The 16,086-nt window shown below is 45.9% G+C and overlaps 1 pseudogene; it reads left to right on the top strand.

Annotated features, from left to right (window-relative positions):
- The window catches only part of LOC148142216 (uncharacterized), a 68,260-nt pseudogene that overhangs the window by 35,228 nt on the left and 16,946 nt on the right, over positions 1-16,086 (top strand).

The raw sequence follows: 16,086 nt of genomic DNA, 5'->3' as shown, positions 1-16,086 counted from the left end.
GCCAAGAGTGAGTGACAGTGTGAATTGCAGTGAGTGTGAGTGTGTATAGCAATGTGTGTGTGTATAACAGTGGGTGTGTATAGCAGTGAGTGTATATGGCTATGAGTGAGGGTGTATCGCAGTGATTGTGTACAGCAATGAGTGAGTGTGGGTGTGTATAGCAGTGTGTGTGTACAGCAATGAGTGAGTGTGGGTGTGTATAGCAGTGGGCGTGTATAGCACTGGGTGTGTACAGCTATGGGTGAGTGTGAATGTGTATAGCAATGAGTGTGTATAGCAGTGAGTGTGTACAGCACTGACTGTGGGTGTGTATAGCAGTGAGTGTGTACAGCATTGGGTGGGTACAGGCATGAGTGAGTCACAGTGTGAATAGCAGTGGGTGTGTACAGCAATGAGTGAGTGTGATTGTGTATAGCAGTGAGCGTGTTCATCAGTGGGTGTGTACAGTAATGAGTGAGTATGTACAGGAGTGGATGTGTACAGCAGTGAGTGAGTGTGTACAGCAGTGAGTTTGTACAGCAATGAGTGTGTGTGTATAGCAGTGTGTATATAGCAGTGAGTGCGTGTGTATAGCAGTGAGTATGTACAGGAATGAGTGAGTGAGCGTGTGTATAGCAGTGAGTGTGTACAACAATGAGTGAGTGTAAGTGTGTATAGCAATGGGTGTGTGTAGTTATGTGTGAGTGTCGGTGTGTATAGCTGTAGGCACGTTCAGCAATGAGTGAGTATGAGTGTGTATGACAGTGAGTGTGTATAGCAGTGACTCTGTATAGCAGTGGGTGTGTGCAGCAATGAGTGAGTGTGGGTGTGTATTGCAGTGAGTGTGTATAGCAGTGGGTGTGTACAGCAATGAGTGAGTATGAGTGTGTATAGCAGTGAGTGTGTACGGCAATGAGTGAGTGTATGTATAGTAGTGACTGTGTGTACACAGTTTGTACAGCAATGAGTGAGTGTGAGTGTGTATAGCAGTGAGTGTGTACGGCAATGAGTGAGTGTATGTACAGCAGTGAGTGTGTGCATCAATGAGTAAGTGTGTGTATAGCAGTGAGTGTGTATAGCAGTGGGTGTGTACAGCAATGAATGAGTGTGAGTGTGTATAGCAGTGAATTTGTACAGCAATGAGTGTGTGTGAGTGTGTACAGCAGTGAGTGTGTACAGCAATGAGTCAGTGTAAGTGTGTATAGTAGTGGGTGTGTACAGCAGTGAGTTTGTACAGCAATGAGTGAGTGTGGGTCTGTACAGCAGTGAGTGTGTACAGCAATGAGTGACTATAAGTGTGTATAGCAGTGGGTGTGTACAGCAGTGAGTGTGTATAGCAGTGGGTGTGTACAGCAATGAGTGAGTGTAAGTGTGTATAGCAGTGGGTGTGTACAGCAATGAATGAGTGTGTACAGCAATGTGTGAGTTTGTATCACAGTGAGTGTGTATCTCAGTAAGTGTGTACAGCAATGAGTGAGTCTGGGTGTATATAGCAGTGAGTGTGTCTAGCAGTGAGTGTGTATTGCAATGAGTGCGTGTGTATAGCAGTGAGTGAGTATAACAGTGAGTGCGTGTGTATAGCAGTGCGTGTGTACAGCAGCGAGTTTATACAGGAATGAGTGAGTGTGAGTGTGTATAGCAGTATGTGTGTACAGCAGTGAGTATGTACAGGAATGAGTGAGTGAGAGTGTGTATAGCAGTGAGTGTGTACATCAGTGAGTATGTACAGCAGTGAGTGTGTGCAGCAATGAGTGGGTGACAGTGTCAATAGTAGTGGGTGTGTATATGGCAGGGGGATTGGATCCGGACTTGTAGTCCAGCAAGTAGGCTAACTGTTTGTCAGGATGTCCAAGAATGTAGGGAGGCTGTGAAGAAGGTAGCACAGACAGGGAATACTTGCGGACACAGAGATGGGTTCAAGTGCGTATACTTCAACGCAAGGAGTATCAGAAATAAGGTGGGTGAACTTAAGGCGTGGATCGGTACCTGGGACTACGATGTTGTGGCCATCACGGAAACGTGGATAGAAGAGGGACAGGAATGGTTGTTGGAGGTTCCTGGTTACAGATGTTTCAGTAAGATTAGGGAGGGTGGTAAAAAAGGAGGGGGGTGGCGTTGCTAATTAGAAATGGTATAACGGCTGCAGAAAGGAAGTTTGAGGGGGATCTGCCTCTGGAGGTAGTATGGGCTGAAGTCAGAAATAGGAAAGGTGCAGTCACCTTGTTGGGTGTTTACTATAGGCCCCCCAATAGCAGCAGAGTTGTGGAGAAACAGATTGGGAAACAGATTTTGGAAAGGTGCAGAAGCCACAGGGTAGTAGTCATGGGCGATTTCAACTTCCCAAATATTGATTGGAAGCTCTTTAGATCAAGTAGATTGGATGGGGTGGTGTTTGTGCAGTGTGTCCAGGAAGCTTTTCTAATGCAGCATGTAGATTGTCCAACCAGAGGGGAGGCCATATTGGATTTGGTACTCGGTAATGAACCGGGACAAGTGGTGGGCTTGTTAGTGGGTGAACATTTTGGTGATGGTGACCACAATTCTGTGACTTTCACCTTGGTTATGGAGAGATAGGTGCGTGCAACAGGGTAGGTTTTACAATTGGGGGAAGGGTAATTACGATGCTGTAAGACAGGATCTGAGGAGCAAAAGTTGTGAGCATAGGCTGTCAGGGAAGGATGTCGTGGAAATGTGGAACTTTTTCAAGGAACAGATACGACGTGTCCTTGATATGTATGTACCTGTCAGGCAGGAAAGAAATGGTCGTGTGAGGGAACCTTGGTTGACAAGGGAGGTTGAATGTCTTATAAAGAGGAAGAAGGAGGCTTACATAAGGTTGAGGAAACAGGTTCAGACAGAGCAGTGGAGGGATACAGGATAGCCAGAAGGGACCTGAAGAAAGGGATTAGGAGAGCTAAGAGAGGGCATGAAAAATCGTTGGCGGATAGGATCAAGGATAACCCAAAGGCATTTTATGCGTATGTGAGAAACATGAGAATGACGAGAACGAGGGTAGGTCCGATCAAGGACAGTAGTGGGAGACTGTGTATTGAGTCGGAAGAGATAGGAGAGGTCTTGAATGAGTACTTTTCTTCAGTATTTACGAACGAGAGGGACCGTATTGTTGAAGAGGAGAGTGTGAAACGGACTGGTAAGCTAGAGGAGATACTTGTTAGGAAGGAAGATGTGTTGGATATTTTGAACAACTTGAGGATAGACAAGTCCCCTGGGCCTGACGGGATATATCCTAGGATTATGTGGGAAGCAAGAGAGGAAATTGCAGTACCGTTGGCAATGATCTTTTTGTCTTCACTGTCAACGGGGGTGGTACCAGGGGACTGGAGAGTGGCGAATGTTGTGCCCCTGTTCAAAAAAGGGACTAGGGATAACCCCGGGAATTACAGGCCAGTTAGTCTTACTTCGGTGGTAGGTAAAGTAATGGAAAAGGTACTGAGGGATAGGATTTATGAGTATCTGGAAAGACACTGCTTGATTAGGGACAGCCAGCACGGATTTGTGAAGGGTAGGTCTTGCCTTACAAGTCTGATTGAATTCTTTGAGGAGGTGACCAAGCATGTGGATGAGGGTAGAGCAGTGGATGTAGTATACATGGATTTTAGTAAGGCATTTGATAAGGTTCCCCATGGTAGACTTATGCGGAAAGTCAGGAGGCATGGGATAGAGGGAAATTTGGCCAATTGGATAGAAAACTGGCTAACCGGTCGAAGTCAGAGAGTGGTGGTAGATGGTAAATATTCAGCCTGGAGCCCAGTTACAAGTGGAGTTCCGCAGGGATCAGTTCTGGGTCCTCTGCTGTTCGTAATTTTTATTAATGACTTGGATGAGGGAGTCGAAGGGTGGGTCAGTAAATTTGCAGATGATACGAAGATTGGTGGAGTTGTGGATAGTGAGGAGGGCTGTTGTCGGCTGCAAAGAGACTTGGATATGATGCAGAGCTGGGCTGAGGAGTGGCAGATGGAGTTCAACCCTGTCAAGTGTGAGGTTGTCCATTTTGGAAGGACAAATAAGAATGCGGAATACAGGGTTAACGGTAGGGTTCTTAGTCAGGTGGAGGAACAGAGGGATCTTGGGGTCTATGTTCATAGATCTTTGAAAGTTGCCACGCAGGTGGATAAAGCTTGTAAGAAGGCCTATGGTGTATTAGCGTTCATTAGCAGAGGGATTGAATTCAAGAGTCGTGAAGTGATGTTGCAACTGTACAGGACCTTGGTTAGGCCACATTTGGAGTACTGTGTGCAGTTCTGGTCGCCTCACTTTAGGAAAGATGTGGAAGCTTTGGAGAGGGTGCAGAGAAGATTTACCAGGATGTTGCCTGGAATGGAGAATAGGTCGTACGAGGATAGGTTGAGAGTGCTAGGCCTTTTCTCGTTGGAGCGGCGAAGGATGAGGGGTGACTTGATAGAGGTTTATAAGATGATCAGAGGAATAGATAGAGTAGACAGTCAGAAACTTTTTCTCGGGTACAACAGAGTGTTACAAGGGGACATACATTTAAGGTGAAGGGTGGAAGGTATAGGGGAGATGTCAGGGGTGGGTTCTTTACCCAGAGAGTGGTGGGGGCATGGAATGCACTGCCTGTGGGAGTGGCAGAGTCAGAATCATTGGTGACCTTTAAGCGGCAATTGGATAGGTACATGGATGGGTGCTTAAGCTAGGACAAATGTTCGGCACAACATCGTGGGACGAAGGGCCTGTTCTGTGCTGTATTGTTCTATGTTCTATGTATAGCAGTGAGTGTGTACAGCAATGAGTGAGTGAGAGTGTTTATTGCAGTGGGTGTGTATAGCAATGAGTGAGTGAGAGTGTGTATAGCAGTGGGTGTGTACAACAGTGAGTGTGTACAGCAGTGAGTGAGTGTGTATAGCAGTGGGTGTGTATGGCAATGAGTGAGTGCGAGTGTGTATAGCAGTGGGTGTGTACAGCAATGAGTGAGTGAGAGTGTGTATAGCAGTGGGTGTGTACAGCAATGAGTGAGTGAGAGTGTGTACAGCAGTGGGTGTGTACAGCAGTGAGTGTGTACAGCAGTGGGTGTGTACAGCAGTGAGTGTGGGATGAATTTGCATTTGCAGACACATTGTATTTTTGCTCAAAAAGCACACAGTCTGCAGGCAGTCAATTTATAACATTTTATAAATTCCTACTTTGGAAATGGAACCAGTCTGACTCAAGATTGGGATACAGACAGACTCTAACCTCACACCTTTAATACATTTTCTGAGCTAAGATGTCACTTTTTTAAATGAAACTTTGTTATCTCGGGAATAAGACTTAAAAGTGGTGGCACGGTGCCTCAGTGGTTAGCACTGCTGTGTCACAGCACCAGGGTCCCAGGTTCAATTCCAGCTTCGGGCAACTGTGTGGAGTTTGCACATTCTCCCTGTTTCTGCGTGGGTTTCCTCTGGATGCTCCAGTTTCCTCCCACAGTCCAAAGATGTGCAGGTCAGGTGAATTGGCCATGCTAAATTGCCCATAGTGTTAGGTACATTAGTCAGAGGGCAATGGGTCTGGGTGGATTACTCTTCGGAGGATCGGTGTGGACTGGTTGGGCTGAAGGGCCTGTTTCTACACTATAGGTAATCTAATCTACATAGTAATGAACTGAAACCTGCAACACATTTTAAAAGATGAAAGACTTAATAGCAAGCTAGGTTTGTTCAATATATCATTTTAATGGCGTGACACTGTGATCTTTTGCTATAAATTCTGTGTCTTATGACCCTGCCCCACTCGTTATCTGATGAAGGAGCAGCGCTCTGAAAGCTAGTGCTTCCAAATAAACCTGTTGAACTCTAACCTGACGTTGTGTGATTTGTAACTTTGTCCACCCCAGTCCAACACTAGCTCCTCCACATCACAGTCTCTGATGGTTCTGCCCCTTTATGCAGCAACTCCAAGGGTCTCTGGAGGAACTGGAGCCCGTGTGCGCTGAGCTGATCTCTGTCAGTTCCCAGTTGGTCCTACTCAATGCTGCTGATGGCCTGTATTTCAGTAAGACAGCAATCAGGCTCCAGGAGGATTATCACCTTCTACAGCACCAACTGCAAGAGGCAGTGATCTCACTGGAGAAGACCTTCCGCCAGTATCTGCAGGTATCTCCGTATAGAGTCGTAGAGTCATAGAGATGTACAGCATGCAAACAGATCCTTCAGTCCAACTTGTCCATGCTGACCAGATATCCCAACCCAATCTAGTCCCACCTGCCAGCACACGGCCCATATCCCTCCAAACCCTTCCTATTCATATACCCATCCAAATGCCTCTTAAATGTTGCAATTGTACCAGCCTCCACCACTTCCTCTGGCAGCTCATTCCATACACGTACCATCCTCTATGTGAAAAAGTTGCCCCTTAGGTCTCTTTTATATCTTTCCCTCTCACCCTAAACCTATGCCCTCTAGGTCTGGACTCCCTGACCCCTGGGAAAAGACTTTGTCTATTTATCCTATCCGTGCCCCTCATAATTTTGTAAACCTCTATAAGGTCACCTCTCAGCCTCTGATGCTCCAGGGAAAACAGCCCCATCCTGTTCAGCCTCTCCCTGTAGCTCAGATCCTCCAACCCTGGCAACATCCTTGTAAATCTTTTCTGAACCCTTTCAAGTTTCACAACATCTTTCCGATAGGAAGGAAACCAGAATTGTACGCAATATTCCAACAGTGGCCTAACCAATGTCCTGTACAGCCGCAATATGACCTCCCAACTTCTGTACTCAATACTCTGACCAATAAAGGAAAGCATACCAAACGCCTTCTTCACTATCTTATCTACCTGCGACTCCACTTTCAAGGAGCTATGAACCTGCACTCCAAGGTCTCGTTGTTCAGCAACACTCCCTAGGATCTTACCATTAAGTGTATAAGTCCTGCTAAGATTTGCTTTCCCAAAATGCAGCACCTCGCATTTATCTGAATTAAACTCCATCTGCCACTTCTCAGCCCATTGGCCCATCTGGTCCAGATCCTGTTGTAATCTGAGGTAACCTTCTTCACTGTCCACTACACCTCCAATTTTGGTCTCATCTGCAAACTTAATAACTGTACCTCTTATGCTCGCATCCAAATCATTTATGTAAATGACAAAAAGTAGAGGGCCCAGCACCGATCCTTTTGGCAATCCACTGGTCACAGGCCTCCAGTCTGAAAAACAACCCTCCACCACCACCCTCTGTCTTCTATCTTTGAGCCAGTTCTGTATCCAAATGGCTAGTTCTCCCTGTATTCCATGAGATCTAACCTTGCTAATCAGTCTCCCATGGGGAACCTGGTCGAACGCCTTACTGAAGCCCATATAGATCACATCTACTGCTCTGCCCTCATCAATCCTCTTTGTTACTTCTTCAAAAAAACTCAATCAAGTTTGTGAGACATGATTTTCCACGCACAAAGCCATGTTGACTATCCCGAATCAGTCCTTGCCTTTCCAAATACATGTACATCCTGTCCCTCAGGATTACTTCCAACAACCTGCCCACCACCGAGGTCAGACTCACCGGTCTATAGTTCCCTGGCTTGTCCTTACCCTTCTTAAACAGTGGCACCACGTTTGCCAACCTCCAGTCTTCCGGCACCTCACCTGTGACTATCGATGATACAAATATCTCAGCAAGATGCCCAGCAATCACTTCCCTAGCTTCCCACAGAGTTCTCGGGTACACCTGATCAGGTCCTGGGGATTTATCCACTTTTATGCATTTCAAGACATCCAGCACTTCCTCCTCTGTAATCTGGACATTTTGCAAGCTGTCACCATCTATTTCCCTACAATGTATATCTTCCATATCCTTTTCCACAGTAAATACTGATGCAAAATATTCATTTAGTACCTCCCCCATTTTCTGTGGCTCCACACAAAGGCTGCCTTGCTGATCTTTGAGGGGCCCTATTCTCTCCCTCGTTACGCTTTTCTCCTTAATATATTTGTAAAAAATTCTTTGGATTCTCCTTAACTGTATTTGCCAAAGCTATCTCATGTCCCCTTTTTGCCCTCCTGATTTCCCTCTTAAGTATACTCCTACTTCCTTTATACTCTTTTAAGGATTCACTCGACCTATCCTGACATATGCTTCCTTCTTTTTCTTAACCAAACCCTCAATTTCTTTAGTCATCCAGCATTCCCTGTACCTACCAGCCTTCCCTTTCACTCTGACAGGAATATACTTTCTCTGGATTCTTGTTATCTCTTTTCTGAAGTCTTCCCATTTTCCAGCCGTCCGTTTACCTGCGAACATCTGCCCCCCAATCAGCTTTCGAAAGTTCTTGCCTAATACCATCGAAATTGGCCTTTCTCCAATTTAGAACTTCAACTTTTAGATCTGGTCTATCCTTTTCCATCACTAATTTAAAACGAATAGAATTATGGTCGCTGGCCCCAAAGTGCTCCCCCACTGACACCTCAGTCACCTGCCCTGCCTTATTTCCCAAACGTAGGTCAAGTTTTGCACCTTCTCTAGTAGGTACATCCACATACTGAATCAGAAAATTGTCTTGTATGCACTTAAGAAATTCCTCTCCATCTAAATCTTTAACACTATGGCAGTCCCAGTCGATGTTTGGAAAGTTAAAATCCCCAACCATAACTACCCTATTATTCTTACAGATAGCTGAGATCTCCTTACAAGCTTATTTCTCAATTTCCCTCTAACTATTGGGGGGGGGTCTATAACACAATCCCAATAAGGTGATCATCCCTTTCTTATTTCTTAGCTCCACCCAAGTAACTTCCCTGGATGTATTTCTGGGAATATCCTCCCTCAGCACAGCTGTAATGCTATCCCTTATCAAAAATGCCACTCCCCCTCCTCTCTTGCCTCCCTTTCTATCCTTCCTGTAGCATTTGTATCCTGGAACATTAAGCTGCCAGTCCTGCCCATCCCTCAGCCATGTTTCTATAATTGCTATGATATCCCAGTCCCATGTTCCTAACCATGTCCTGAGTTCATCTGCCTTCCCTGTTGGGCCCCTTGCATTGAAATAAATGCAGTTTAATTTATTAGACCTACCTTGTCCCTGCCTGCCCTGACTGTTTGACTCACTTCTGTTCTCAGCTGTACCCGTCTCAGATCGATCTCTTTCCTCACTATCTCCCTGGGTCCCACCCCCCCCCCCCCCCCCCCAACTTACTAGTTTAAATCCTCCCAAGCAGTTCTAGCAAATCTCCCTGCCAGGATATTAGTCCCCTTTCAATTTAGGTGCAATCTGTCCTTCTTGTACAGGTCACTTCTCCCCCAAAAGAGATTCCAATGATCCAAAAATGAGAATCCTTCTCCCATACACCAGCTCCTGAGCCATGCATTCATCTGCTCTATCCTCCTATTCCTGCCCTCACTAGCTCATAGCACTGGGAGTAATCCAGATATTACTACCCTTGAGGACCTCCTTTTTAAATTCCTGCCTAACTCTCTGTAATCTCCCTTCAAAGTCTCAACCTTTTCCCTTCCAATATCGTTGGTTCCAATGTGGACAATGACCTCCTGCTGGCCCCTCTCCCCCGTGAGAACATTCTGCACCCTTTCTGAGACATCCTTGATCCTGGCACCAGGGAAACAACACACCATTCTGCTTTTTCTCTGCTGGCCACAGAAACGTCTGTCTGTACCTCTGACTACAGAATCCCCTAACACAATTGGTCTCTTGGAAGCCGACGTACCCCTCATTGCATTAGAGCCAGTCTCAATACCAGAAACTTGGCTGTTCGTGCTACGTTCCCCTGAGAATCCATCACCCCCTACATTTTCCAAAACAGCATACCTGTTTGAAATGGGTATATCCACAAAAGACTCCTGCACTAGCTGCCTACCCCTCTTAGGAGAAAGTGAGGTCTGCAGATGCTGGAGATCAGAGATGGAAATGTGTTGCTGGAAAAGCGCAGCAGGTCAGGCAGCATCTAGGGAACAGGAGAATCGACGTAAAAGAAGGGCTAATGCCCGAAACGTCGATTCTCCTGTTCCCTAGATGCTGCCTGACCTGCTGCGCTTTTCCAGCAACACATTTCCATCGCCTACCCCTCTTACCCTTCCTGGAGTTAACCCATCTATGTGACTGTACCTGAGACTTTCTCCCCTTCCTATAACTGCCATCCATCACATACTGTTGCTGTTGCAAATTCCTCATCGCTTCTATCTGTCTCTCCAACCGATCCACTCGATCTGATAAGATTCGCAACCAACAGCATTTATGACAGATATAATCCGCAGTAACCCTTAAACTCTCTTTAAACTCCCACATCTGGCAAGAAGTGCATATCACTGCAAAGGCCATTTTTGCTCCTTCACAATCTACAGACCCAGAAAATAACACCATCTTATTCCTCTACAAACACAGCCCCAGGTTAAATTAATAGCTATGGCTTATATTTTAAGTTTAATCAAGAGACTTATCTCCAAAAACATATAATCAAGAAAGAATCCACTATACTCACTACTGCAGCCTTTCTCTTGGACAGACTTAAAACAACAATTAACTTATCTGATTCTGTGCTGTGAACTTCGCCCAACAGTTCCTCCAAGATTAGTTGTGATATTCACTGGTTGTTAATTTTCCCAGATGCACTCCGATGTCCAGCGATACACGAATTCAAACAGCAAAGGCAGTAACTGTGCAGGTTCTCTCTCTCTCTCCCCCCTGCACTGTCCTCACCATGTGCTTCCTTTGTCTGCTCTTCTCCCTTTTGAACTGCTGTTGTTTTGACTTTTTTTCCCAAAGTTCCAAAACAATGCAACAGCAAATAAAATAGGAATTGCTGCTCCTGGGATTCAAGGAAATCACCTAAAATACCTCAAAAAAAGGAGCAGCTCTTACAGCCAGAGATTTTTCCTGTCCTCCATCTTGGATTACCCAGAATCCTATATCAAACCATCTCCCAAAAAGAAGAGTGACTCCTCGGTCCATCCTCAGGGCCTGGGATGAGCTGGTTCTGGGGCTGGGAGGAGAGTGAGGGAGCATCCTCCTGAGGGATCCACCTCCTGAGAAATCTACCTCCTCAATGGATCTACCTCCTGGAAGGATCCACCTCCCTCAGGATAATCCTCCTGAGGGATCCACTTCCTTGATAGAATAAAATCTCAAGGGATCAACCTCTTTGAGGAATCAATCCTCATAAGGGATGGACCTCCTTGAGGAATCTTACCTTGGGAGGGATCAGTTGTGAACTCTCTGTTCCTGACATTTCTCTGTTGCCTACAGTAACCCTGATTGATTGATTGATTGATTGTTTTTCCAGTTCTTGGAGCAGGTGGCTGTACTTTCTGATTCGCTGCAGAAGGTCCAGGACCGAATGTGGAATCCACCAGGAATACCCAGTGTCTCTGAGAGAATCCAAGAACAGATCGAGGAAAACCGACTGATCTTTGAGAAGCTGGGCAGTTTGCGGAGAGCTCTGGATAATGTCACTGCCCAGAGGAAGGAGCTGCTGGCAAACAACCAGTGCCCATCAACTGATGCCAGGAACAGAGGCAAGTTAACAACACAAACACTCTGTCACTGAGGAGCAAAGGGAGGACGAGGATGGAAGGGGATAGGGTGCTGAAGGAGGGTCTGAGGAGGACAACATAGGGGAAGTGGCTGAAAACATGACAGAGGGTAAGGACAGAGAACACAATAGGACCTAAAGTCCAGAGGAGCAAAAGGGTCTGAGTTCAGCAATTTGCAGGAGAGCATCATCAGGACAGAGAGAGGTGGGAGACCGAAAGAGAGAGAGAGGCCGAATGGACAGACACACAGAAACATAGAAAATAGGTGCAGGATTAGGTGGTATATTTTGGTAAGTCAAGTACTGGAAGAAATTATACAGTGAATGGCAGAACTCTTAGGAGTATCGACATGCAGAGGGATCATGGTGTGCAGGCCCACAGATCACTGAAGGTGGTAGCACAGGTAGATAAGGGAGTAAGAAAGGCCTATGGCACGCTTGCCTTCATTGGAAGGGGCACTGAGTAAAAGGATAGACAAGCTACACTGTTGCTTTACACAGCTTCAGTTAGGCCGCACTTGGAATACGGTGTACAGTTCTGGTCACCACACTACCAGAAGGATGTGGATACTTTGGTGAGGGTACAGAAAAGGTTTACCAGGATGTTGCCTGGTCTGGGGGATTTTAGCTCAGGAGAAAGGTTGGATACACTGAGTTTGTTTTCACTGGAACGCAGGAGGTTGTGGGGCGACCTGACAGAAGTTTATAAGATTGTGAAAGGCATGGATAGAGTGGAAAGTATGAGGCGTTTTCCCCAGGGTGGAGGGTTCAATTACTAGGGGACACAGGTTCAAGGTGTGTGTGTGGGGTGGGGCGGGGGGGAGGATGCTGTTTCAAAGAGATGTGTGAGGCAGGTTTTTCACACACAGAGGGCAGTGAGTGCCTGGAACCTACTGCCTGAGGAGGTGGTGGAAGCAGACACACAATAGCAGCATTCACGATGCACCTGGACAGATAGAATCCCTACAGTTTGGAAACAGGCCTTTCAGCCCATCATGTCCACACTGACCCTCCAAAGAGTATCCCATCCAGACCCACCAGCTCTACCCCTGCATACCCATGGTGAACCAACCTAACCTGCCCATCCCTGAACACTATGGGATAATTTAACACGGCCAACTCACCCTAACCTGCACATCCCTAACACTATGGGGTAATTTAAGACGGGTAACTATTGGCCAACTGGCCAAATATCTATTGTTGGAAAAGAATTGGAATCAATTATGACATAAGTAATAGCAGGACATTCGGAAAATCATAATCTAATCATGCAGAGTCAGCAGGACTTCATGAAAGGGAAATTGTATCTGACTAATTTATTAGAATATTTGAGGAAGTTTCAACCAGAGTGGATAGAGTGAACCAGTAGATGTGTTACCATGGATAAGTCATATGATAAGAGCCCATGGTGTGGAGGCAGTATAGTGGCATGGATAAGGAATTGGCAAATTGCCAGGAAACAGCAAGTGGGATGTCGGGTTCCTTTTCAGGTTGGTGAGCTGTGACCAGTGCGGTTCCATGGGATCAGTGTTGGGACTGCAACTGTTTACAGTATATGTTAAAGACTTGGAGGAGGAAGTGAATGTACTGTAGCCAAATTTGGTCGTGGGTTTGGAAGGTGTTGTCTAAGGATCTTTAGTGATTTTCTGCAGTGCATCTTGTAGATGGTACACACTGCTGCTACTGAGCATCAGTGGTGGGGGGAGTGGGTGTTTGTCGATATGATGCCAGTCAAGTGGGTTGCTTTGTCCTGGATGGTGTCAAGCTTCTTGTGTTGTTGGGGCTGCACCCATCCAGGCAAGTGGGGAGTATTCCATCACACTCCTGACTTGTCCCTTGTAGATGGTGGACAGGCTTTGGGGAGTCAGGAGGTGAGTTACTCACTGCAGTATTCCCAGCCTCTGACCTGCTCTTGTAGCAATTGTGTTTATGTGGTGAGTCCAACTGAGTGTCTGGTCACTGGTAACCCCCAGGATGTTGACAGTGATGGTAATACCGTTGAATGTCAAGGGCGGTGTTTAGAATGTCTCTGATTGGCGATGGTCATTGTCTGGCAGGGTTAAGGAGAATCCCAAAGCCTTTTGTTTGTATATAAGGAGCAAGAGAGTAACTAGGGAAAGGATTGGCCCACTCAAGGACAAAGGAAGAAAGTTATATGTGGAATCAGAGAAAATGGGTGAGATTCTTAATGAGTCCTTTATATCGGTATTCACTGAGGAGAGGGACATGACTGATGCTGAGGTCAGAGATAGATGTTTGATTACTCTAGGGCAAATCGGCATAAGGGAGGAGGAAGTGTTGGGTATTCTAAAAGGCATTAAGGTGGACAAGTCCCCAGCTCCGGATGGGATCTATCCCAGGTTACTGAGGGAAGCGAGACAGGAAATACATGGGGCCTTTACAGAAATCTTTGCAGCATCCTTGAACATGGGGGAGGTCCCAGGGGACTGGAGAATTGCTAATGTTGTCCCTTGTTTAAGCAGGGTAGCAGGGATAATCCAGGTAATTACAGACCAGTGAGCCTGACATCAGTGGTAGGGAAGCTGCTGGAGAAAATACTGAGGGATAGAATCTATTCCCATTTGGGAGAAAATGGGCTTCTCAGTGATAGACAACATGGTTATGTGCAGGGAAGGTGATGTCTTACCAACTTAATAGAATTCTTCAAGGAAGTGACAGAGTTGATTGATGAGGGAGGGGCTATAGATGTCATATACATGGACTTCAGTAAGGTGTTTAATAAGGTTCCCCATGGTAGGTTGATGTAGAAGGTGAAGTCATGTGGGGTCCAGGGTATTCTAGCGAGATGGATAGAGAACTGGCTGGACAGCAGGAGACAGAGAGTAGGAGTGGAAGGGACCTTCTCCAAATGGGGACCTGTGACCAGCGATGTCCCACAGGGATCCGTGCTGGGACCCCTATTGTTTGTGATAGACATAAATGATTTGGATGAGGCGATAAGTGGTCTGATTAGCAAGTTTGCAAATGACACTAAGGTTGGTGGAGTAGCAGATTGGGAAGGGGACTGTCAGAGACTACAGCAGAATACAGATAGATTGCAGAGCTGGACAGAGAAACAGCAGCTGGGGTTCAATCTGGCCAAATGCGAGGTGATGTGTTTTGGAAGATCCAATTCAAGAGCAAACTATACAGTAAATGGAAATGTCCTGAGGAAAATTGATGTACAGAGAGATCTGGGTGTTCGGGTCCATTGTTCCCTGAAGGTGGCAATGCAGGTCAGTAGAGTGATCAAGAAGGCATACGGCATGCTTTCCTTCATCAGACGGGGTATTGAGAACAAGAGCTGGCAGGTCATGTTACAATTGCATAAGACTTTGGTTTGGCCACATTTGGAATACTGCGTACAGTTCTGGTAGTCCCATTAATAAAAGGATGTCGGTGCTTTGGAGAGGGTGCAGAGGAGGTTCACCAGGATGTTGCCTGGTATGGAGGGCACCAGCTATGAGGAGAGGTTGAGTAGATTAGGATTATTTTCATTAGAAAGACGGAGGTTGAGGGGGGACCTGATTGAGGCCTACAAAATCATGAGAGGTACAGACAGGGTGGATAGTAAGAAGCTTTTTCCCAGAATAGGGGATATAATTACTACGTGTCATGAGTCCAAGGTGAGAGGAGAAAAGTTTAGGGGAGATATATGTGGAAAGTTCTTTATGCAGAGGATGGTGGGGGCCTGGAATGCATTGTCAGTGGAGGTGGTAGGGGTGGGAATAATAGTGTCATTTAAGATGTATCTAGACAGATACATAAATGGGCAGGGAGCAGAAGGATACAGATCCTTAGAAAATAGGTGACAGGTTTAGATAGAGGATCTGGATCGGCACAGGCTTGGAGGGCCGAAGGGCCTGTTCCTGTAATTTTCTTTGATCTTGGTTCTTTGCATCCTGATTTGCTTGATGTTTTGTGGATGTTGTTCCCAATGATGGTGATCCTGATGAAATATCTCTTTCCTGCAGACCTGCAGTGACATGGTTATCCTGGAGAGAGATTGAGGTTGTTTCTGTTGTTATCTTTGTTTGATAACTGGACAGTTTTGACACAATGAGATGTATATACCCTGAACCCTCCCCCACTTTTTTTAAACAATAATGAAACATGATTATATGAATCCCAAGTGGCAAGTGAGGTTGGGTTCAGAGGCCTGTTATGCTCCAACCTCTGTTTCTCATGGTAGGGGTTAGGAGTGTTTAAACGCCCTGACCATGATGTGGTTAGGAAGAAGAACCTGAGATACAGTGGTCATGAAGACCAGTGTTTCAGAGACGAGTGATTATGCAGAGGACTGCAAGAGATCAATCATTTTAAATAAAAGTGAAAATGGAGCTGACCTGTCAGACAGAGACCACTTTAAACGTAGGTAATAGAAATGAGGGTGAAAGCAAAGGGGAGGTAGGAATCTGATTTGGAGACTATATCCATTGTGGAGAAAATAGCTTGGTTAAATCCTATCCAGAAATAGATTTGGAAGAGGTGTAAGATGCATGTGAGTTTTGATATATCAGAAACAGTTACACCTTGTCTTGTCTGGCTGTCAGGAGCTGTTTCATCACTTGGATCACTGAATCAGCGCCTCAGGCGACTGACTGTGTGGAGTTTGCACAT

The sequence above is a fragment of the Chiloscyllium plagiosum genome, unplaced genomic scaffold, assembly GCF_037043375.1.
Source record: "Chiloscyllium plagiosum isolate Xiang-an unplaced genomic scaffold, Cpla_swu_hap1 HiC_scaffold_30, whole genome shotgun sequence".
In the NCBI taxonomy this organism is placed as follows: domain Eukaryota; kingdom Metazoa; phylum Chordata; class Chondrichthyes; order Orectolobiformes; family Hemiscylliidae; genus Chiloscyllium; species Chiloscyllium plagiosum.
Note: the sequence above shows the minus strand (reverse complement) of the source record. Positions and strands in the feature narration are given on the sequence as shown.